The sequence below is a fragment of the Haemorhous mexicanus genome, chromosome Z, assembly GCF_027477595.1.
Source record: "Haemorhous mexicanus isolate bHaeMex1 chromosome Z, bHaeMex1.pri, whole genome shotgun sequence".
In the NCBI taxonomy this organism is placed as follows: domain Eukaryota; kingdom Metazoa; phylum Chordata; class Aves; order Passeriformes; family Fringillidae; genus Haemorhous; species Haemorhous mexicanus.
This window is the reverse complement of record NC_082381.1, coordinates 59,286,037-59,312,222: the sequence shown is the minus strand read 5'-3', so window position 1 is coordinate 59,312,222 and position 26,186 is coordinate 59,286,037.

Below are 26,186 nucleotides of genomic sequence, written 5' to 3'. Positions count from 1 at the left end.
TGATGTAACATAAACTATTTAGTGCAATATAAAGACTACTCTGTGCAAATCTCTAATAACACAGGGCAAAAAAACAACTAAATAAACTATTTAGTGCAATACAACAGTTAAACATATTCAGATATTCTTTTATGTCTTCCCTGCAGAGAACACGTCTTACAGATAAACATATATGTACACATATAAATAAAACTAAGAAGGGCCAGATGCTTCCTCTCAGAAGTATTTTTTGGCATTTGCCCAATATTTTTCTTTTTCTGTTTCTTATACTTTTAATTATATAACCTTTATATGGAAATCATGATTTTCAAAAGAACCAATATATAGTTAAATTTGTTTTATCCATCAGGTAAGGCCCACAAAAAGCAAATCAAACTGCTAGTGAAAAATATGCTACTTCTTCCTTATAGGGTTTATAGATAATAGTAAATCATAACCTTATTCTCCATCCTAATTTTTCACATCACAATACACTTCTTCATATCAATGGATTTGTACAGAATGGACATGCCCATAAAGTTGAACAGTCAAAACCAAGTCTACCACAGTAGGTATTTATAACTTTTGAGAGAGAGAAAAAGAGAAAATCAGAGAGAAATTTCAAAATATATAATCAGCTAAGTTTTACAATTGGTTGTTTTATTAGTCTGAACCTGATTCCATGAAGGGAAAATATGAAATCTCAAGAAATTATGAAAGCAAGTCACTTATAAATAGCAGTGGTCATTCTGTTACATTATATATATATTTTATATATCCCTGCAACTACCTGTAAGAGCTGAAAAAGGCAGCCCATACACACAAGCTTGCACAAAAGCAGCAGTGTTAAAAAAAATCAACTGTATCTTTGAACAGATGGTGTGCTTGTTTCAGACACTGCGCAAGTCACAACAGGGGCATAGCTCTTATGCAAACAATATAGGCTATAGAAGTGGGGGGAACCCTCAGGAGACATTTCTAATAGGATGAACAGCTATTTTCAAGACACAAACGGTGGCTCTCCCTGCACATACTCTTTATAAATTTTCAGCTTATTTGATGATATCTCCAAAAAGACATAATATTTTTACTAAAAAAAGGAGGTAATTTAATATCTTTTCATATTGTCATGTGTTAATTTGTACCAGAAACACTATTCTAATCTGCATATTGGCTGAGATATTTGTTTTCCTAGAGAAAAGTTTAAAGCAACACAAAGTTTCAAAAGATTGTGTGCTTCTCTTTAGGAGCAGTTGCAAATTACAACTGTAGCACTAAACAAAAGCATCCCCTAAAATTACCGGTCTCTGTTCTTTCCATGACATTTTTATGATGAGTTCTCAGATAACTCCAAAGACATAATTATCAATGAGAAACTGTGAGCAAAAAGCAGTGTCTGTGAAACTGAGCTTCTTAGAGCAAAATACTCCACATGGCCTGGGAGCTGTCAATAATAGACTTTATGAATACTAGGAGAAAGCTTAACTGAATTGATTAAGGTAAAATTAGTTACTTTTATGCAGCATGGATCTGAAATACACCCTGTTAAAAGTGATAGAATAATGCTGACATATGGAGGGATTTCAATCTCTTTGGTCCACCCCATATTTTGATGTCCGGGAGCTTAGCCAAATATAATTTTGTGACAGCTGCCAAATAAGTGATAAAATATCACAATCAAACCTAGATAATTAATAGTCCCCATCTTTGATCAAGTCAAGATTATCCATCCCATTCATGGAACTATTCAACTAGGTTGGATGCAGATTTGGGCAATCTAATCTATTGGGTGGCATCCATGTCTAGGTCAAGGGTGTGTTGGAACTAGATGTTTTTAAGGTCCCTTCCAATGCATTCAATGATTCTGTGAACTACTGCAATCAATTTAAGGGCCAAGAGCTTATTGTCCTGGAGCAGAAGCTGTTAATGGGATTGAAAACAGGAGCTGTTCTAGATAATTTCATTTGATTCTGATCTTCCAATACAGTAGGTTGCACTGTGCTTAGGGTTTTTTGTCTATGCCTGTCTGTGACCTATCTAAGTGATACATGTGGATGTTTATAGAAGTGAGCTCTAAATTACATTTCTCATTTAGGTATTTCTATTCTCTGTAAGTCTATATTATACTTAGTTTTGTTTCTCCCAATAAGTAGCAAAAGACAAAAGGATACTAGGAAGGTCACTGGCACTTTACACATATGAAAAGTTTAACAAGTATAATTCCACTTCACTTTAGCACTAATATTATCATGCTGTCTGTCTTTGTCTTCCACTTTTCTTATACCTTTGTAGCTCTTCATGACATTTTAACATTTAAGATCTTCCTTTTAAAGAGATTGTCTCCCTCTTGACTTAAAAGTTGTCTCAGTCTCTTTTCCTAAACTCCTAATGCATTCTGATCTTGATTCACCTTTCAATAAGTGAGCTGATCACTAGTATGAAAGACATAAAAAATCCCCTCATGATACTTCACATGGTAACTTTGCACATATTTCTCACTATTTCCCATCTCAGATCAACCCAGAAAAACACTATAAACTTAATTTTTCACTCAAATTTTCAGAAGATGTTTCTAGAACGGAAGTAGATTAGTGACTTTCATAAGCAGTATGATCATGTTGTGCACTTACAAAGCAAAAAACCATCTAGGCTTAACTTAGCTTTACTTGCATCTTTTTAAACTTTCTGTTTTTAATATAATTGCATATCATATTTTTAATATTATATGAAAAAGGCAAACACCTCAAATATTTCCAAATTTATTTTTGATTATTTTGATTCTTAAAACAGATTAATTTTTATACATCCATAAAATTTTACTTTCAAACAAATAATCCAGGACAAAGTGACCTAGACCAATGCAGGAGCATTAAAAGGAAAAGCAAGTGATACCACCAAGTCACTTGTTGCTGCGGGGGATGAAGGCACTCAAGACCTGACTTGGTTTTTTGTCTTGGGAAGTTGATTACTTCATGGGGGCTCACATGCAGGATGTGGTGGGGAGATAGTCAACGCTTTCCTGTCCCCCTGACTGTTGACCCTTGCTGTTCTCCCTGGTTTGAACCAGTTATACTACATGAGGCAACCTGGAGTGTAACAGTTGCGACTACAGAGATCTGGAAGAAATAACCAAGACACTGGGACCCAGGTGGTATTATCCTGAATCCTGCAGGTGACAGAAAAACGGGCAAAAGAAAGGTAAATAGCAAGAAATATGACAAATTAATTCCCAGTTTAAAAAACCATAGTTCAAAATGATACATGAAATTGCAGGACATTTAATTTTTTTTGTTATACTGATGGGTTGCCACAAATAAATTGCAGAAGAAGACTCTCTGGTGAAGAAAGTATGTTTTCTACAGTTAATGTGAATTCTCATGAAAAAAGTAGTAAATAAATTGAAGGATACAATCCTTGAAAAACAATCAATTAAAAACATTAGACAGAACCACCATCAGAAATTTAGATAATACTACATAGGAAAAAGAATATACATTAGGTTTTATTTTATATGGTTTTGTTTTGAAAGAAGACAAACTGATAAATGTTGGTATTTCAAGCTGTTAGCTTTGGTTTTAGATCCTGCAAGCAAGAAGATAACTTCACTAACAAGCTTATAATTGCAAAAAAATTTGTCCTGGACTGGATTAATTTTAGCTAATTTCAAATTTTCTTGTTATTTGGAGTAAAAGAAATATTATTTGTCACCTATTTTATTTGTTAAATTGCTTTGAATCTAGCTTTTGTGAGTTTGCCAATCTAGAACTATTTTACGGGAGATAGGAGGTTTATCTTATAACAGCACAAAGATGCCTATGATAACATATATTGTACTTTGCATTAAGTTGAAAATTGAAGCATCAACACTTCCAAAATGGGATTAAGGTCGTTTTCTTCACAGTATTTTATTACAACCCAGAATTCCCATTGTTTTATGAAAATTGACTCATTATTATGATGGGTTTTTTTTCTCTTCCTAGGACAAATCATATTAAATCTGGTAAAAATGCTGAATATAAAGCAGCCTTTTTCTTCCCATAGATCCTTTACTTCCCTTATAAGTGGTCTAGAACTACATAATCAGACAAGGATTTGTGTTGAATCATGGTGGGATTATCTGCATAAAATAAGTGGCATATAGTCTTGTATTTTTTTCCACAGAGGCTGCTGAGAGGACTGGGGCATGAACCTGGTAGTGGCAGAGGCTGACAGGTCTATATCACCATGGTTGAGCTGGTAAAGCATGCCTCAAGGAGCAACAGAAATGAGATAGTGAGACATTGCAACATCATAAAAATCTCTGAAAATTAGTTAAAAATATCTAAAGAACATCCTATTTTATACTTGCAAAGTGGTGTCAAGGGATAACCATTTAGGAGGGGTTTTTTTCCTGATATTTTATGCTATTTCAACAGTATTCAATTAAGCAGTAAAGACAGACATACCAATAAATTAGTGCAGGAGCTTGATGACTATTGAGGAAGTCACTCAAAGACTGAAAATGATTGAGAAGATGATGATGTTCTGACACTGCAGATAGCAGAGAAATTAAGAACAAAAAGCCTACAAAGTGGAGAGGCTGTGTTGAACATGCCATTCCTTCGCAAACAACAAACTATCATGGGGAAAGGGGGGAGGACAAGGGGAATAATAGCCTTCAGTTTTTTTCCCTATTGAAGAAGTATTATATTACCAGCACAAATGTGCCAACTCCAAATAGTGAAAACAATCTATTTCCCTATCTTATGCATTAAACTCTTCAACAGAACTAAGAACTTTCAAAGCAGTATCAAGGCGTTTTCCCAGCAGGTAGAAAACATATCTAAATATACCCATAGAAACCTCCAGAATAATGAAACCAAGAAAAATGGATGATAACCCTTACTGAACCAATTGGATAGATTCTAAAAAGGAAGGTATATAATTAGTGAAATTGTTTTAAGCTTTCAGTGTGATTTTGGCCAGAAAAATAAATCACTGATTTTGAAACAGTCAGTTTATTCCTATTCTGACAAGTCTTGGTTCAGCCACAGAGATTTATGTCCCAATTGTATCTATGAATTCTCTCATAGAAATATAACTAATATCTTTATGGCTGCCATGGCATTATTCCTGTTTGAACCTATGCTAAGACATCACAGTTCAGTGGAGACTTTTTTCAGTTTCCAAAGCATAGGAAGGATGCTTCACTTCATGAACATGATCATTAGCAAAAATTATCTAAAAAATAACCTAAGAAGTATTTACCTTTTCTTTACAAGTCTATGATTGTAATAGAAAAACTTCAATAGTAATCCTCTTTGTAATGAGTATTTGGGGCTCAGATAATCCTATCAGTGAAGTCTCTAGGTTATTTTAGAATTTTATAAAACACTCACGTCCTTTTATCAGGTACAGCATCTGCTTGAACTTACCACATGCAACAATTAAATTAGTTGTTTCAATTTTACACAACTGAAGGCACTGTTTTGATCTCATTTTCATTTCACAGCTAGCTGTATTTCCTTTGAGTTACAAATACACAGCTGGTCTTTGTTCTCTATTTCCCAATATATGCAGATTGGCTGGAACTAATAGCTATAGTTCTGGCTAGGCTTCTGGTCTGCTGATGGAAGTTGGGAGATCATGTCCAAATTGGCCAAATGCTCAAATCTCATACCAGAAAATCTTTCAGTCCAAGAAACTCAGCAGAGCAATCACTGTAGTAACTACTACTCTATTTTTCTGTCTTCTGTAACTGCAAACCTAAAGTAAATGGAAGGTTCAATTATGCTGGCCAGTATAAGGATGTGAAGTAAAAGATTGGTAAACTGGGCATTTGTTTTCCAGCTTTCAAGTTATTTATGCTTTTATTTAAAACTGATGAATACCAATACATAAAAGAATGATGCATCATATATGCATGAGGAATGCATAATGTAACTTCAGTTAATTTCATTTACAAATTAATGTTTTTAAACTTCTTCTACTGAGAAAAGTCAAAATTTATAATGAATATTATATTTCTTATGCTCCTTGTAGTAAACCATTCAGTAAAATATTTTTCATACTGAGAATTGAAGGAAATAGCTTCTCAAAACTCTCTTGGCAAGTGTTACCATCCACTCCCAATGAAATTGAAAGGTTTCCCATCAGTTTGTATGGAAGCAGTAAGAGAAAATAAGTTGCTTATCTATTATATACAGCTTTCACTAGTCTAACTAGAAGCACTCTTCAAAAAGATTTATTCTATTGACTAGTTTGTGTATATCAAATAAATTCAAACATTTTATCCCTTTCCATAGTTTACTTAAACTTGGCATATTGACTTTTATTCAAAACATGTTATTTTTGCTTGTATAATAACAGACAAAAATGATATGTATGTCTGAGACAGTGATGTATTTTGAATATGAGCATATAGGTTCTCGACTTATGTTAAAACTTTCGTGTGAATTGTGTTCTCTTACCACAATTAATTCATGTTAGAAGTTGACAGCTGGGCACTTATATTTTCATGCGAAGCCTTCAATATCTATCCACTAAAAAAGATTGACAAGAAGGAAATGAAATTCCTCTTTTTTTCATCCCAAATCAAATTTCATCTAGCCTCTCATAACAAAAAGGCTTGCAAACAATCACTTTTCAAAGTAAACCGAATGTGCAGCTACAATTTGGGAAAAAAATAATACCTACAGAATAGAAAAAAACCAACCTGAACTTTTGCACTTAAGAATCTGAGATTGTTGCAGTTTGTCAAAGATATAATTTCTTTCTAAAAAGAAAATAAATCACAACTACCAAGGATAAAAATTTAAAATTCAATAAATTTAAAAATTTATAATCTATTTATATACTAGAATAAAATATATGTTCAAATTCAAGTCCCATGGTCTCTCAGTGTGGTACTATTTAACTACATGGTGGCTTTAATGTGCCAGAAAGTTTTGTTCCATTTGAGATAGAAATTAATCAAAAAAATGCTTTCATATATAAAAGAAAACCTGAATAAAAATTTTCTACTAGTAAAACAAAGCTTTTATAAGGACACCCCAGACAAAGGTAAGCAAAATAGTCAGCATCACCTAAGTCTATTAAAACAATATGAATGCCAGCATTCTTTGAAGAAGGATATAGATTCACACTTCATGTCAATAAGCATCTACAGTGACCAGTGAACTGTGAAGCTCTTTTGGCTAACACGAGCTAAACTACTGTTCTAGAGTAATTATAAATCAACTGCTTCCACATTTTTGTAGAAGCAGGGGATGTGTTGTGGCAGCACCTGTTGATTCCCCAAAACTCTTTTCTTTCTAATAGATATTAATGGGCTGTATAATCCTGATTACTTTTGGGGGGTTTTGTGGTTGGGTTTTTTCGTTTGGTTTTTGTTTGTTTTGGGTTTTAGCTCTAGTGCGCATAAATTATCATTTACTTCAGCAGACACATATTTAATTTCACCACAAACAGTATTGTGAAATGAAGAAAGAAGGACAGACATTTTAATTCCAGATGACTGATCATTGAAACCATTATGGTGCCTACCAGACTAACCTCAGGTGCTTAGTAGTCATTTCCTTTATAAACCCTATATGAGTATTATCCTTCTTTTTGACTAGTTTTTACTGTCTTTTATTGTTTTGTTAGTTGATATTCTCAGGAAAAGCCTTATTCTGTCTTTAACCAGCATTGACTGTTAAAATGTTGTTTAAAAACAACAGTGATCTTGTTCAATTCCCTACCTCTGCAGCTTTTCAAGCTCTTTTTAACTTCGACAAGCTGTTGCAATTTTTAGAAGAAACAAATAAGGGAACATGAAACCCTTTGTTTTGTAGAATTATTGGTAAATATTACTTTTAATGGGGCTTGGTTTACAGTAACTAAAAAGCTTAATGTCGCTGTATAAATAACAGATTCATCCTATCTTAGTATTAAGTTCTTTTGGGGTTAGATTTTTTTAATTCTCATTTGCATTTTAATTCATGGTGCAGTTCAAACTCACATTAGAATTTTTGGAAATTCAAATCCCTGTTGAATTATTCAACTTCTAAAGCTATAATGGTTATTTTAATAGCTTTGCTTTTTACTGTGAAACAAACCTTCTTTCTTGTCTTTTTTAAATGTCCCAAAACATAGTTCAAAACAAAATAAAGGAAGAACATTGGATTTGTTAATTTAGGGGAGTAGGAAAAAAAAAATCTTCCTGACTAGTATTAGAATTCCTGTAAATATTTTTTTTAATGCAAATACTGTTAGAAGCTTCTGTACTTGTGCTGCAACCTGGACAATATTAGGAGGAGTATTATGCATGGAAGACATACAGTTTTATGCTCTAGAATACCCACAAACTAGTAAGGCATTCTCCATAATTTACTTTTATGAGTTTCAATTTCAAATTAATTTTACAAACTTAATGGTTTGGGAAATTATTACGGGAAACAATAATTTAGAGTTGACCTTTTTTGAGCTACCTGTTACTTGATTGGTTTAGCTAGCAATGCCTTTAATTGAATTTGTCAGCAACAAAAATATGTGTGCTAACAGCTGCTGAGTTAAATTTTATAATTATTGTTATTACCTTAGATAAAAATTTAAGAAGGCAAAAAAAAAAAAAAAGAAGGGGAGTAGAACAAAGTCACCTACACTACTCACCTAGTGTAGTATTTACAGAGTAAATGTCTCAATGAAAAAGTTTCAATACTTATAGCTTCTTTAGAAATGTATTTCTGCATTAGAAAAAACTGTGACAAATATTTTTCATTTAGTGAAAAAAATCACAAGCTATATATGAAGTGATGTGGGTAAAAAATTATTATATGTAGGTTATTTCCTTTGCCAAATCTTCATAATATCATCAGAAAAAACACTTTAAAGTTCAGTCTTGAATTCTACAAATCTTAGCTATTACTATTTCAGAAATGTTTTTTGCAAGGTACTGCACATGGGTCTGGGCAATCCGTACTACCAACACAGGCTGGGGGAGTGAACAGATTGAGAACAGCCCTGCTGAGGAGGACTTGGAGGTTCTGTTGGATGAGAAATGAACTTGCAGCCTATTTCCGGTCTGTATCAAAAGTGGTGTGGCCAGAGGGTTAAAGGAGTTTATTTGATTCTGTGCTTGTACTCTCCTTGTAAGACCTCACCTTGAGTGTGCCACTCAGCTCTGGGGTCCCTGGCACAAGAAGGACATGGACATGTTGGAGTGAGTCCAGAAGGAGGCCACCAAGATGATCATAAAAATAGAGCACTTCTACAAGGAAAGGCTGAGAGAACTGAATCGTTCAGCCTGGAAAAGGGAAGGCTTTGCAGTGACCTAATTGAAGCCTTCCAGTACCTGAAGGGAACCTATGAGGAATAGGTAGTGAAATTATTTACAACACCATATAGTCACAGGGCAAGTGGGAATGGCTTCAAAGAGAGTAGGTATAGATTAGATGTTAGGAAAAAATTCTTTACTGTGAGGCTGGTGAGGTGCTGCAATGCAGACTCCAGAGAAGTTGTGGATGCCCATTTCTGGAGTTCACAGCCAGGTTGGAACCCTGATAAAACTGGTCTAGTAAAATGTATCCCTGTCCATGGCAGGTAGTTGGAACTATATCACATTTAAGGTCCCTTCCAACCCAAACCATTCTATGATTCTATGAAATACAGACCTCTTTTTTGTACAATGAATTATAGGAGTAACATCAATACCTGTTTGGTTTTGGGGTTTTTTTAAGAGATATTCTGAAAATCTCTAATTAAATAGAATAAAATAACCAGACGGCTGAATTTGTATACACACTATACCAAAAAATGAAATCTATTTTCAGATAACAAAGTTCTCACCTCTAAATATTTAAAAAATAACTTGGCATTGATTTTTTGAGGAAGGAGTTCTGGGGTTTGTTTGTTTGCTTGTTTTTAAATTATCTGTTTGTCATTAAGTCATGTTGCAAAGAGAGGAATCATGAAATGTGTCACTGTCTTCTAGTCTGAAGCAATTTTTGGAGAATAAAAGAGCAGTTTCCTTCAAATGCACTATTTTTTTCATCCCATCTGGAAAACTTCTTCCTAGTTTCTTTTTCTTTTGGCCTAATTTCCTGCCATAGAAGTAAAGGAAATTTGATATGTTATTTCTAAAGAAAAAATATTTGAGGAAATATGATATTCACCAAGGGAAGTGAATGCATTTGAAATTCTTTCTAACTCCAACTCACATACCAAAATGAATTCAGGATCAGGCCATCTGATTTTCCTAGGTATGATTCTTTTTCCTATTGCCCTTACGGCAACTCTTCCCTTTGTAACCTAATGCATAGTTTAAATCTGGTTATTGAGACATAAAAGCACTGTATACTATTGAGAAAAATCTATTTTTACTGTATTTGGATAATATGGGACTTATCAGAAACATTAAAATAGAGTAAGTACCAGTCAGCCTACTTTCAACAAATCTGTTTCATGGCTCCACTAGTCCATATGAATGAATTATATGAAGTGGTTAATTAATGACAAAAATGTTTACAGCAAAACTCTCTATCCAAAGTCATTCTTCTCTCATATTTCTGGAGTTAAAAATCTTGTATTTTGTTTAATATATTGCAACAAATTAGGTAAAAACTTCAATATGTGGGGCTGAAGAAAAGTTCTATTATATTCCAGTCTTAGAACTGTCACCATAATTGCTAACCTATATTATTATAAGTAATTTCTCCTAACTTGAGACCATCCTATTTCAGAGACATGGGGTTATGTGCTATTGCCTATAAAATAAAATGTTATGTATAAAAGGCATTTTGTTATAAGTATACATAACTTCTGGATTTGAGTGAACTTTTTTTTTTTTTTGGTTGGGTTTTTAGGGTATTTTAAATTTTTTGTTTGGTTGGTTAGGTTTTACTTTTGGTTTTGCTTTTTTTTTCTTTTTTTGTTGGTTTTACATTTTGAGAGAGCACCATACCCGACAAGATGCTGTGCTTCTTGTTGACAAAAGAAATTTATTAGATTTTAAGGCATGAATTGTCACAAAAGAACAAATACAGAAAAAGAGTAGAAATCTGATCCTGTAAATAGAAAATGCAAATAATCCAAGTAAAAAGTTGATGTCAGTGTATTCTTTGCAGCCATTCAGAAATTTTAAAGGGTTTTAAGCAAATTTAAAAGTTGTATTTTCTGATATATTTGAAAAATGCATCTTGTATTGGAGTAACTATAATAAAATATTTTCTATTCTGCACGTATTTTCAAAAATTAATTTCTACCAGTTATAGTTGTATAATGAAAATGTGGAAACTATAGATTTTAAAAACCTATGCAGGAAGCCAGGTGTTGTGATAGCATAACATCAACCTGTTAGGAGCTTGCTTTGTATGGAGGCTGTGGATTTCTTGGTACAAGTCATGTAGTACACCATGGTGACATAATAATTTAAATCCCTTTTATATGATAGCATGTTCCTTGTCAGAAACATATTTCCATTCATCTGCAAAGATGAAAGCATGTGAAGACAAACATTTTGAATAAATTACTTTTGCCTAGTACTGATATTATTCTTTCCCAAAAAAAAGTAAAACTAGAAAAATCCACTGTTCGTGATTTCTAGTACAATATCAGTATGGTATTGTCAGAGGATTCAGATGTAACAGCAAACTGCTTATTTTTAAGCCGTAAAAAGGCATTTTTATACTTCCAAGATGCTATGCATATTACTATAGGAAATCAGAACTACAATCATAAATTCAACAAAAGAAACTAAGTATAGTTGTTTATAACATCAAAGCATGTTGAAAGCACAGAGCAAGCAGACAAAGAAAGGTAAAAGATTTTTGCCTTTTTGGAATCTTGAATATCAAGTCAATTGTAAAGATATTATGTACAGAGTTTTCATACTAGACTTCAGAAAAAGGTCAGACCTGTCTTATCTTTTTAACATATATGCTGTCAACTATTGGGTCACTCAACATTGCTATCCATGTTTACTGAAAGACTAGTGAAAATATGCAGTCATCTTAGATTTGTTGTGAGTGGTGTATAAAACAGAAAAGTTGATTAAATTTATTATATATTCGCTAAAGTAAAGAGAGAAGAATACACAGCATTCTGCATTATAATGTTTCAGAATGGTATATGTTAGGTAGAATTGTATTATAATACTTTAAAATCTAAAATAAAGTTTAACATCTTCAGTACACTCTGAGTAGTTTTCCTGCTCTTCTATTTTTGAATGCCTGCCTTTACTAAAGTGCTGCCTCAAACAGCTGCTTCAAATGTGCATGGAAAACAAAGTCTAAATGATAAATCCTCTAAAGAAAGTCAATTTTCTCTCAGGATCTGACCAGAAAACAATAAAAAAAGAACATGTGAGAAAGTAACTGCACAATTTTGTTCACCAATTCTCAACAGATGCAATGCTCTGAAGAATCAAAATAACAACACTGAGCATTATAGATTAAGTGAAAGTGCATTTGAATTCAAAATTGGAAAGATAAATTAAAAAAACCCTCTGATTCCTTGTCTTGAGAAGCTTCATATTGTATTTCATCACTTGCATAAGGTACAACAGAATTTCAGACTCTGTCTCTGAAAAGTTTATCATTGTCCTAGATCACATGGTAATTAATTAATTTTACAGGTAAAGCCTACTTTCACAAAGATCAACTGTGCTAGTCTATAAAAAGAAATGCATTATAAAATACACTTCCCGCAGATTCTTGGAAAATATTAATGATAACTTCCTGTACAAGGTAGTGAATGATCCCAAAAGCAGTGGTTTGCTGCTCAGCCTCATACTAACAAATACGAAGACCTTGTTGGTGATGTGAAGTTTGGGTGCAGTCTTGGCTGTAGCAACCATGAGATTGTGTAGTTCAGTACCAAATGAACAGGTATCAGGACAGTGAGTACGATTACAGCCATCGACTTCAGAAGAGCTAGCTTTAGCCTCTTTGGGGACCTTCTTGGAAGAGTCTCAGAGGAACAGGCCCTGCAGGGAAGAGGGGTCCAAGAGAGTTGGTTGATTTTCAAGGATCAGTTCCTCCAGGCTCAAGAGTGATGCATGCCAATGAGAGAGAAATCAGGTTAAAAGGGCAAGAAATCTCCTTGGATGAATAAAAACTCCTGTCATTATTCAGGAGTAAACAGGAAATACACAGGAGACGGAAGTGAGGTAAGGTCACTTGGAGTGAATATAGAGAGGTGATCAAAGTAGAAATGAAACTAGAAAGGCCAAGGCACTTCTAGAATTAAATATGGCCAAAGATGTAAAGGATAACAAAAAAGCCTTTTCAAATATATCAATTACAAAAGAAAAGAGAATATAGGCCCATTGGTAAATGGAGAGGAGACCCTGGTAACAGGATGTAAAGAAGGCAGAGTTATGGAATGCCTTCTTTGCATCAGTCTGCACTGATGAGACCAGCCTCCAGGAATTTTTGACCCAGGAGACCAGGGTAAATGAATATTGGATGGAAAACTTCCTCTTGGTCACAGAGTATTGGGTTAGGGCCAGGAAAACATGATATCCACAATTCCATGGGCCCTGATGAGACAAATCCACAAGTGCTGAGAGAGCTGTTGAATATCCTAGACAGGATGCTCATGTCCATCTTTAAAAGGTCATGAAGATCAGGAGAAATACCTGAGGAATAGAAAGAGCAAATATCACCTTGGTCTTCCAAAAGGGCATGAAGGAGGAGCCAGGGAACTACTGCCCAGACTACCTCACCTCAATCACTGGAAAGGTGATGGAGTGCCTCATTCTGGAGTCTGTGACTACCACACAGAAGGCAAGAAGCTGATCAGGAGTCAGCATGGGTTCAGTAAAGACAGGTCATGTTTGAACCTGATTGCCTTTCATAATGAAACAAGTAGCCAGATGAATGAGGAGAGAGCAGTGGATATTGTCTACCTTGACTTCAGCAAGGCTTTCAATACTGTCTCTCACAACACCCTCACAGGCAAACTCAGGAAGTGCAGATGAGGTGAGTGAACAGGGAGGTGGATTAAGAACAAACTGAATGGGAGATCCCAGGGGGGTGTAATCAGTAGTGTAGGGTCTTGCTGGAGGCCTGTCACTAGTGGTGTCCCCAAGGTTTAATACTGATCCAGTATTGTTTACTTATTCATCAATAACTTGGATACAAGTTATTGATGAAGAAGCTATCCAAATTATTGATGCAAGGGGCAGGTGCCTCCTCAGCAAGTTCACTGATGACACAGAGCTGGGAGCAGTGGGCCGTGCAGCCCTTCAGAAGGGCCCCTTGAGAGGGTGGAGAGATGGGCAGAGAAGAACTGTGAAATTCAACAAAGGCAAATGCAGGATTCTGCACCTGGGGAAAAATAACCTGGGCACCACAACAGGCTGGGAGCTAATCTGCTGGGAAGCAGCTCTGCAGACAAGGACCTGGAGGACCTGGTGGACAAAAAGCTGTCCATGAGCCAGCACTGTGTCCTGATGGATAAAAAGGCCAGTGGTATCCTGGGCTGCATTAGGAAGAGCACTGCTAGCTGGTCCAGATGTGGTGAGTCATTTCTGGACTCCTCAGTGCAGGGGAGACATGAGATCTAGGAGAGGGTGCAGTGAATGATTAAGGGACTGGAGCATCTCCTACAAGGAAAGGCTGAGAGAGCTGGGCCTGTTCAGCCTCAAAGAGACAACTGAGAGGTGACCTTGTTGATGTCTGTAAGTATTTGAAGTGAGGGTGATAAGAGGCTCCAGGCTTTGCTCAGTGGTGCCGAGCAATAGGACAAGAGGCAATGGTCAAAAATTCACGCACAGGAAGTTCCACCTGAATATGAGGAAGAACTGCTTCACTTTTTGGATGACCATGCATTGAAAGAGATTGCTCAGAGAGGCTGTGGAGACTCTCTCACTGGAAATATTGAAGAACCATCTGTATACGATCCTGTGCGAGGTGCTCTAGAATGTCCCTGCTTGAAGAGGGAGGTTGGATCAAAAACCCAACTGTGGTCCTTTCCACTCTGACTCATTCTGTGATTCTGTGATTATCAAACACATGAAAATTAATAAAAATCAACTCGATTTAGAATGATGCTGATTTTGCACATAGTTGCATGTAATCACTGCTGTTTTCAGACAATAAAAAACTTTTTTATTTATGTAAGAATTCTAATATATAAAATTGAAAATAAAACCAGAACAATACCAAGAAAAAAACATTCCAGTTTCCTAAGCAACAGGATTTTAACAAGGTTTTAGGGGTTTCGTGGGATTTTTTTTGTGTTTTTTTTTTTGGTTGGTTTTGCTTTATTTTCTAAACTACATTGTTCTTTGCCAAGAATACATGGAGGCAAAAGACAGTCTTTTGCTATGAAGTTTTGGCCAATTCCACAAAAATATTTCAGGAAAAAAGGTGTTCTCTATGAATTATTAATTAATCTTTTGGTATGCAGAATCCTAACCAGGCAATCAAATCTCTCAAAACTGTACAGTATCTTAACACGCATTTTGTGAAACAATTAATACTTTTTCTTTAAATAATCCTAACATATAGGAAAATTGGTGAATAAAATAACTAATTTTTAAACTCAGGATTATGCAATATACATATGATATTTATAATAGAGAATTGATATATATGTGTTTCAACAGGTTGCACTAAAAATGTTTATTAAAAAGTTCTGTTCTCTCAATAAACTGACTTATGATAAAAGACCAAGTACTACTAATATGCTAAAATTAGACCACAGATCCTGTACTATCTGGTTTTGAAAAGTAAAATTATAGTTGCAAAGAAGCAACATTTTATTTTTTTATTCAGATTATATTAATATAACCTCTGTTTTCTAACTCTAGATTGCCTTTTGTTACTCATCTACTACGGTTAGCACACAGATGCCGAGAAATACTGACCTGTATTATATATTTCCTTGCACTACTGTTTGCTGCATGTTGCATATTTGGGAATACCAAAACACCAATATTTTTTTGGAAAGAAAAAAACAGATTAAAAATGTTTTTCCTTTAATTTTACTGAAAATCATCTGTAATAGAATAGTATGAAGAAAACAATAGAGTACTTTCAATAGATGCCTGACTAGTTCATGAAGATTTTGTTTATTCCAGTTTTCTATCTATACACAATAAAAGAACTCTTGAAGAACTAAATTACTTGAAGTACATATAATTTTGTGGAAAAAATATTTTCATTGGTAATGTATCTGTTCTGTATTGATTTTTTTTTTTTTTTGTAGTTCAATTAGGTTGCTTTCTTAATCACTATTCCTCCATTGGAAATTACACCTTGCCATATGTTATTATCAGTTTCAGTAAAAACATACTTATGAACAATATAGATTTTTATCAAAAAAAGGAGGTTCTTTTTTCATAATTTTAAGGTTGATTAAGTGGTTAAGTGAATTTTGTGCTGATGGTAAGTAACTAAATGAACCAGAATTTTTTAGCCATAGCTACAATGTTGCCTGAGTGTGGGAGTGTTCGCTTTTTTTCCAGGACTACTCACCCATCATTAGCCACAGGACTCAAAACTGCTAATGGACCTAAGGAGCAGTTGACTCTGCATAAATGTCTCATCTTTGACTTTTGTGTTGCAATTGTGAGATGTGAACTATTGTCAAAACATACAATTTTTTTGTAATTTAATTCTTTATCCTCAGCTTTTGAACTCATTCTATCACATTTTAGCTAGCCAAATAACTATCAAACTAAAAGAATGTTCAAAGGGAGCAAATCTAAATTGGCTTCAGTAATATGGCCTAGGGGTTAAAGCTTGAATATACTTATTCTAGCTTGCCAAGCTATTGAACTGATAGTCAGTGTTAAGAATTTTAATACTCATATATCATTATTAATAATATGAATTCCATCATAAAAGACTTAAGAAATAATAATTCCCCCCTTTAAGTCTATTATCAAAAAAAAGTAATAGACCACATCTTATACGCCTGTATCTAGAGTTTTCATCTTTTTTATCAATCACAACAAATTTGTTCTAAATAATGTAGATGTATTGTCTCCTCTTGCATGTATTTTAATTATCATAAAAGTGCCAGAGACATATCTCTGTTCATCCAAGTTTAAATATGGAATCTGAGACACAATGAAGTCTGAGGGACGTGATTTGTATTTCTGCATTATAAAAATTTCACCCTTAAGGGGAATATTATGTTGACATTTTCATGGCTGAAACTGTGCTCACCAACCAGAGGAAAACAAATCACTGAATTTCTGTTTTAGAGAAATCAATACATAAAAGAAGCAACTTCTAGCCACTTTTCAGCAGGCATTTCTATGCTTATGAATTTTGCTAAAGTACTTCCTGTAAGAGATTGCACAATTTGGATTTGTTTTTCCATAACATCTGAAATGAAAATGAATGGAAGTAAAAAATTGTATATTATTGTATGCCTATGCCAAAAATACCGAATTCTTAAACTAACACAAATATTAAACCACTGAGAGTATGCTGTAAATTTGGCAGAGTTGTTTTTTCCATTTTTAATTTCCCATTGTTTTGCCATTGCTATTAATTCCTTCAAGGAGATGTCTTACATTTGATGAAGTGACATAATTTTAGGAAATTTTATTTATTCCAGATTTACAGTCTTGAAGAAGTGGGAATCTAGCCACAGACAATCAAGAATTCTTTACCTGTGAAATATAAATATAAATAAATAGTTCACATTTATTAAAAAAAAACCAACTCAATCTGGTGCAAGAGACTGCAGAAACAAATTAGATTTGTACTTATTAGATTTTAATTAAAGATTGTGAATTTTTTCTAAAAATGTGTTTATTAATTTGGATAAAATAATTATTGCATCTGAGCTACTTGTATTTTTACAGTAGGAACACCAACACAAGGGGATAATTTTATTACTTCCAATAAAAGTAATTTATATTTTAGCTAATAAAATGAGATAAGAGGATGACCAAATTGCATGATTTTAGATCACATGGTAATCTGTAGCACATTTTCAAAGGAAAGGAATAAAAATCCTTGAAAAGGAAACTCAGTATTAAAATGGAATTTCATTGTTGGTATTTACTTCAATAAGTAGACACTGGTCATGTGACATCAGTTCTTTTAGATAACAGTGTAGTTAGTGACATTATACTTTAATGATATCACAAAGAAAAAGTCACTCAGAAGACTGATAAGAACAAATATCTGCCTGGTTTAAAAGTAACAGACGCTGGGTGAACTTCATAAATTAAAATCAGAAATATTTTTTCTTGTTTACTTTGTAAATGGTCCATATATCAACAACAGGAGAGCAGAGAATTAGAATCTATGCTGCATCAGTGGTCCTACCTCTGCAATTGATGTACAAAATGTAATGACCGTTTCTATGTCTGTAGCATATGAAATAACTTACAACTTTATTCTTCTTAGGATCTAGAGTTTCAAAAATGTTTTCTTGCACTCATTAAATTCTGGAACATGAATGATTTTCATATAACAATTTTGCATAACCGGAGTTATAAAACGGTTCTTGTACATGGTATCTAGCTTAGCAAAACCCAGGTGGTATTTAATTAAAAGATGAAGATTTTTTTTTCAGCACTCGAGCTGCAAAGCACAAACTTTGACAAAAAGAAAAAGAGTGAGCAAGGTATATTAAGGCTGAGAGACATGGGACACAATTGTCTAAAACATCACAATCATTTGGCACTTCATTATTCAGAACTTTTTTAACATCTAGAAATAACCTTTGTATCTGTTTTCTCTACTCAGTATTTAAATAGAAAAAAATTAAAATAATCCTATTTCAGATGAAAATTCCCAGTTCAAATTATATAAGAGTTACTGTAGTGTTGCTAAGATAACGGAAGCTATGATGTAATATTAGAGTTTTGTAAAAATTGCTTATCCAGGAACATTCACAGGTTGCAATGACCTCTTAAATCTACAGGCGTTCTTTGTAGTCAGAAAAATAAAAGCCTTTAGTGTTTTGTCATACTCATATGAGTGTGTGTATATGGAATACTCTGGAAGGAATCTGACAAGTAGTTGATAAATAGATCACTGAAATTTGGAAACCTGCCAATATCTAGCATTCCTGAGTGACTTGTGCTCTACTGATTGCAATAATTACTCAGATTTCCACATGTGTAGGAACCTAGGATTTCTGGAAAATAGGAACTGAGCATGTAGGAATCAACTGCTCTGTTTATTTGATAAATACAGAAATAATCTGACACCTCTGTGATTCAGACTTCCTACATATGAAATAAAACACAGATTTGCAGTTTTGGAAATTTTCCAACAGTGCCTGGAAGAAAAGTTTGTCAGATAGACACCGAAGGACGTTATAGAAGTTAAATCTGAAATGACAATTCAGCTGATCAAAGCAGTAGATCTACACCAACTTACCGTCTCACCAGAATGTCCTCATAGCACAGTTAATGACTGGAGGATTAAAAGTGTAAGACTCTTCAAGATTTCCCTGAAATAGAAAATCAAACATGTTTTATTTGCTTTTCTACAGCAACAGCAATAAATTCTGAAGGCTTCAAGAAACAGAGCAATTAAATACACTGATAATAAATAACTTCTGCAAACAGTAATCATTGAAAAGCAGCAAAATAAAGTGGAATTTCTAGAGTAACTGTGATGTGAAAGAATATAAATCATATTCATACACTTTTATTTATATTGAAATTATCTGTACTTGATTGAAGTTGTTATGAAACAATTGTGTTCCAAATATATTGTCTTAGTCATAAACACTTTCTTTCTTTGTCACTGCGCTACACTGCACACACCGTACTATTTTGTACAACGTACAATTTTGTACAATAAATACACCAAATGTATCACCAAAACCAGCAGTACCTGCACCAACTTGGTAAATTACCTTAGGCACATGAAAACAGAACTGTAGCCTTTTCAATAGTAAAGTTATCTTCTCATATATCACAAACCTGTGACAACCTCTACCATATGGATATCCATTCAACCCACACATTAAGCTCTTTCTCATTCGCAGTCAAGCTTAAAAGGTGAGTCTGTGAAAACCCTGTGATGTTCAACAAGGCCAAATGCAAGGTCCTGCATCCGACTGGGGAAGCCCAAACATAAGTACAGGCTGGGTGGAAAATGGATTGTGAGGAGAAAGATTTAGGGGCATTGGTTGATGAGAAGGAAAAGATAACCCAGTAAAGTGCACTTGCAGCTCAGAAAGCCAACTTCAGCCTGTGCAACATCAAAAGTGGTGCTCCCAGCAGGTCAGTGGAGGTGATTCTCTCCCTCTACTCTGCTCTTAGACCCCACCTGGAGTCCTTTATCCAAGGGAGACACTAAGTTGACCACAGGACTGGACAATACCTTCTATGAAGATGGGCTAGGAGAATTGGGGTTGCTCAGTCCAGAGAAAAAAAGGCTTTGGGGAGAATTTGTAGCATCTTCTAGTAGCTGAAGGAGGCGTCCAAGAGGGCTGGAAATGGACTTTCAATAATGGCATGTAGTAATAGGCCAAGCGGTAATGGTCCTAAGTTTAAAGAGTGTATATTTGGATTAGATATTAGGAATATGTTGCCCAAAGATGTTGTGGACTCCCCATCTGCGAAAGAGTACGAGGCCAGGCTGGAAAGGGCTGTTTACAACTGGACTAATGGAAGAAGACCCAGGCAGAGGATCTGAATCTAGAAGATCTTTAAGGTGCCTTCCAACCATAATCATTCAATGACTCTATGATTCTGTTATCTTTCCTTTGTGGTAAGGCTGGGAGAGGTAGAACTGCTCAGTCTGGAGAGAAGAAGGCTCTTGCTTTTTTGGACAAAAAGCAGTAAGAAAAAGGAAACACAGGAAGAGCTGCATGACTATCAGAACACACCTTTTTTACTGTAACTAAATACTGAAGCAGTTTGCCAAAAATTGACTGTGGAATATTCATCTTGGAAATACTGAAAAGCCATCTGGACATGGTCTTAGGTAACCTGCTTTCAGTACCTCTGTTTGAGCAGGGAGGTGAGCCCAGATCCAACCCCAGACTACTCTGTGGTATTACAATATTTTTTACACAGCACTCATGAGTTTGTTTTTTATCCTCTCATTCAGCAGTCTGGGATTGATAACCACCTTCCACTGTTTTATATATCTCAGTCATGTCACTCAGAAATCACAATATTCCTAAATGATTTAGGAATGAATAAAAGTAAATATCAATAAATGACCACCAATGATCAAGAATGTTTCATCCTAAAAACTCTCTTCTCTGAAACTACTCTATTTTGTAACCACTTTCAGTGGTTTTGTTATTTTGTTTTGGGTTTTTGTTTTGTTTTTTTAATTCACTGCATAGGCAACATGAAGACAATTGTTGAAAACAGGCAGGTAGAAAACTTCTGTTATGAGCAAATGTTAAGTAGTATAAAATACAAGGGGAACATATGTTTGGAGCACTTATTTAATATGATCTTTCAGGGATTTCAAATGTGGCGAAACATGGTTGTACAGAACAATGGACTGAGTTAATCATTTTGATGTCAGAAGCATTTCATGATCTGCTCTATTTTCCACAGTCAGACTGGAAGCAGAGTGAATAGAAACACACAAATAGTAATGTTGTCAGCGCTGAAGGCTTAACGACATGGTTCAAATTACTACCTTGAATACATATTTTGTTACATTGTAACATTGCTGCGTTTATGGCACAGATTTATTAGGCTGATACTAACACCAGCTAGAACTTCCTTTATGTCTATAAAGCATCAGGGTTTTTTTACCTAAGTTGCTTAACTAATCATTGCATCATAGGAATGCTGATTAAGCAATATGAACTCATAAAATATGTCCTGAAAACTGGTGCACTACGCATTGTTCCTTTTTCATAAAAATGTATGCAAATATAAGATTCTTCCATTCTTTTATCAGTTCCCTTTGTTACTCTATACTCTGTATTTTAGTTGCCTGTATTAAACTTGTTTTCTCTAATTACATGGTCTTTCATCACTTGAAAATTAGGAACCTGTCGTGTTCACTGAAAGACTGTTTTCACATCCAGTACTTTCCCTTTTTGTTAACAGTATTATTTTTCATCAACTTTTGCTTAAAGAAACAGAAATTCCAACCATAGAACATAAAAATATTGCCTAAATATATTCTTAATATTCTAATTTGTTAAGGACCGTTTATATAGATTAATTTATGGACATTTTCTTGAAGAATATGTGTACATTTAAAAGAAAGAGGAAGAACTATTTCAGAGTTGTAGTAGAGGGACAGAAGTTGAGTAAGACTTAGTTTTTCCTACATTTGGAGGCATGCATACATTTCACCTCCCTCTTCCTCTGCACTGTTTTTCTCTACCTACCATTCCATGGCTCTTTTCTATTTTTACTCAATTTCTCTTGATAGTTTCACAGTTAGGCCTCATTCAGTTTCCGTCTCAGTATCAAAGATAACAGTGTATCAGCATAGCTTTTGTGGTTTAATCATCATAGATGATTAAACCACAAAAACTGACAATATCAACAGCAGATCTGAATATCATAGGCTAGCTCTGGGAACTCATCTATTTGGTTTCCTAAACTTGCCGAAACAGAAAAATCTCTATCACTGGCTACTGTTTATTTAAAAGATAGAAAAAAATGAAGAGCATGATGGGTTACACTGCTAGAAATATCAAGGGAATAATGTTGCCATACAGTTCCACAGGAGAAATAGGTTTGTCCCTCCTTAAAAATAAAATAACTTATAAAATGACTGTTAGTTTTTACAAAAATACTCCTTCCACAAAAAATCTTTTGTGTCTCCATAATCTTTACTCCCTGTATTTAAATATAAAATATAAGTGTAGCCTCTCTCCAGTGGCCGCGGGGCTGTACGGGAGCCCGGCTGGGTGTCCCCGGCCCGGCCGAAGATGGCCACACGCAGTGCCACTCCCGGATTCCCTCCAGGACCCTGAGTAGTGATTGCCGTCTGCGGCGTGGGTGGCGCAGGCGGGATCTTGGCTACGAGGTACCAGAGCATAGGAAGGAGGAGTGGACGCCTGTATAAGTACTAAGGATCTTTTAATGTTCTTCCCCGGTGGTGTCAGGGACACGCGACAAAGGGACCCAGGGAGACGCTGATAAAGGGAGTGGGGTGTAATAGGAGGAGACACAAAGCTTACCAATAGCAAGGACCCAGGGAGGAGCGTGGGTTACAGTTAAGCCACTGAGGATCACACAGGGGTGGGGAAAAACCCCAGGGGCAAATCATACATCAAATTAAGGAATGACTGACACAGAGAATTCTCGAGATAAGGGGGGGTGGTTACCATGACAAACTGGGGGGGGAAGCTCCAACAGGGGGAAACCATTGTGAGGGTAGTACATGGGGGGAACCGAGGACCGAACCATTATTGAGTTACAAAAGGAATAACTGATTCTAAAAACACACAATGCCACAATAAGAAAGCAGATATCACAATTCCCAAACTTTGTTTCTAAGTCCATGTCACACAATGCTAAAAGCTCTTGAGGGAAAAGATGTGGTCTGTGCTGAGTGGCTGTGAGTGGACTTTGGGGGAAGACATTGTTAGATTCTGTATGAGCATAGCCAGGCCTCTCTCAGGTTTGTCACTGGTAAATTGAGTTGGCAGTCTTCTGCTATGTCACTGACATGCCACGCAAATAAGTTCATTGAAGAATAGTGTGAAAGCATGGAAATCTATGGTAGATAGAAAAATAAATAAATATGAAGGTAACTCATTCAAATTTGACCTAATTAAGGTCAATTATCTTTAGTCTTCTTCTTAATCACTCTAGTATTGAAATAATGAAAATGGGCATTCATTGTCTTCCATGCCTTAGGCAGGCACAACTAGCAGCTAACATGGAACAGAGAGTATCTTCCATTGCTTCATGCTTTTCTGCCCTTTCCACTGTTTCTCCCTTGACAGAATCCATGAGTCTAAAGAGCTCAGCACAGTCACTTAGGAAGAAAGAGTTTCATTTTCTGCAAGTTTACATTTTTGATGGCAGTCTGATACACCTGGACAGGGAAAGGGGCAGAAACATATGAATTGGTACATTTGTGGTAACTAGATTGTATCTTCTTTTTTTCAAAAGAAAAACTTCTCTCAGGAGATGGAAAGAAAGCAGAAAAAGTGAGCTAGAAATTTAATCTTCTATAGCCTGGAGGAACTTAATTTTATTTAGAATTAGTGTCAGAAAGTAGACGCTATGCTTCTATCATTTTACTAAAAATATTTAAAAGGATGAAAGACTGCATAAAATGTTGGTATATACCTTAAATTCTCCTTTCGTAGTAATTTATTTTCCCCCATAGAATTGAAAGTTATTTATTTTTAGAATTTTTTAGTTTTGACAAAGATTGTCAAAAATTGTTTTTTACTGTCAAAAATTGTTTTCTTATTAAGAGCAATTTTCCCCTTGCTGATACAATAACTGCCATCAACATCTGACAGTCATTCTCAGGATGTGTGAGTACATCCTGTTTACTGTCATCCTTGCAAATATGAAGTGTGAAAAATATGTATTTCTCAAATGAAGTTTAGATTAAAATATTCCTTACCTAACCATTTACTTTCAATAAAGAACATCAAGAGATGTGTCTTTGGCTCTAAACAGCAACATGAAATAAGAGGAAAAATATACATCTCTCAAATTAAAACATGGAAGTGTGAAGAATTATATCAAAATCAGGATTTCCAATATTCAGAAAATCTGGGACCTATTTTTGTTCTAGTTTCCTTAGAGAACAAAACTGCAGTCTTTCAAAAAGACTAGATAAACAAGGAGAAATGAATATTGGTCTAAAAAAACCAGAGTATTTCATACTTCTAGAGGTATACATGCACATGACAATGAAAGGATAATGAAAAAAGTTGATTAAGAATTTTGTATCTGATGTGATACAAATGAGACTTAAAGATATTTATGAAACTAAAAGATATTTTGCCTTTAAACATTTTCTGAATATTTTCCTGATCCGTAATTGTGATTAATCCTGACCATTCAATTTCACCTGTGTATTTAGTCCAGAAAGACTATAGCAGATGATGGAGCTAAGAGAGGCCTATTAAGACCTCTCACTTGCCTAACCTCATTTCCACAGACTGAAACAAAGTCTCCCTCTTAACAGTAGAGCACAAGTAGGCAGTCTTCCAGGAATGATTTTACAGCCAAGTAAATCAGCGTTTCTCCTCCTGTAAAGTCATTCTCAGTAGTATTCTCATTGCTATTAAGAGGTAGCACGATGAAGAATAATATCAAGAAACATGGTATTGCCCCAGTGGGAACGCAGTAGGAAGCAAAATCGAGGGGTTTCAGGCTGCTATTTAGGAGAGATTTGAGCTCTAGTAAACAGGACCCTGCAGAGAGATAAAGGGAAAATGTGTTTAACACTTTTTCATCTAATAGAATAGCACCAGTGTTTTACCTTGCATTTCACAAAGTTTGACAATTTCTATTCCAGTGCTGCAGCAAACCCAAGCAGTAAAAGAGCTCCTAAATCAAAAGAAAAAAATTAGTAGGGTAGATCTCCTCTAAGAAAATATCTGCCAGTAATAACAATTTAAACACTAGCATTTGCTCTTCATGAGACAGAACTTCTTGTCAGTCTTACGACATGCTGAGTTGAAAGCAGCTGCAGTGGCCAACCAAGGATGTCCGGGGCTTGGGCAGCCCTCAAGACCTGGCTAGTTGCAGGGCCCTGCTTCTGCCCGGTTCTGCTGATGTCCGGCCAGGGCCCTCCCCAGGTCCCAGTGCACACACCTGTCCTGCCCATTCCCTCCTATCACTGCTGCAGAACAGTGTGGCTTCCCCACCACCGCTGCAGCTCTTTCCCCCGCCAGGGGAATGCACTCCACAGGCACACTGTATCAGGCCTGGTGTATCCGCAACTCCCACATTGTCGTCCAGGGTGCCCTCACCTTCTGAAGCCCCTACCCGTGTGTGGGGGCCGTGTCCTAAGGCCGAGCCATGGTGAAAGGCACCACAGCTGTGCAGGAGGCTGCCCTGCAGCCCACCCTTCTGGGAGCCATGAGTCAGCACTCACAGCAGGGCTGGAAGCCACAGTCAGACACTATGAGGGCTTGCCAGGATGTGCCTCCCACTTTTATTTCCCTCAAGCCAGCCACGATGGCACCTGGTCAAGAGCCTGGGGCTGTGCAGGCTGAGCTGGTCATCTGCTCAGCTTTCCTCCAGGACCCTGTCACTGGGAAACTCTGGGCTGACCCATGTCTCTCCCCTCCCTGCTGCCTCCAGGACCTCCTCTTGCCCCTGTGCTTCACCTTAATTCCATAACCTGGCCCTG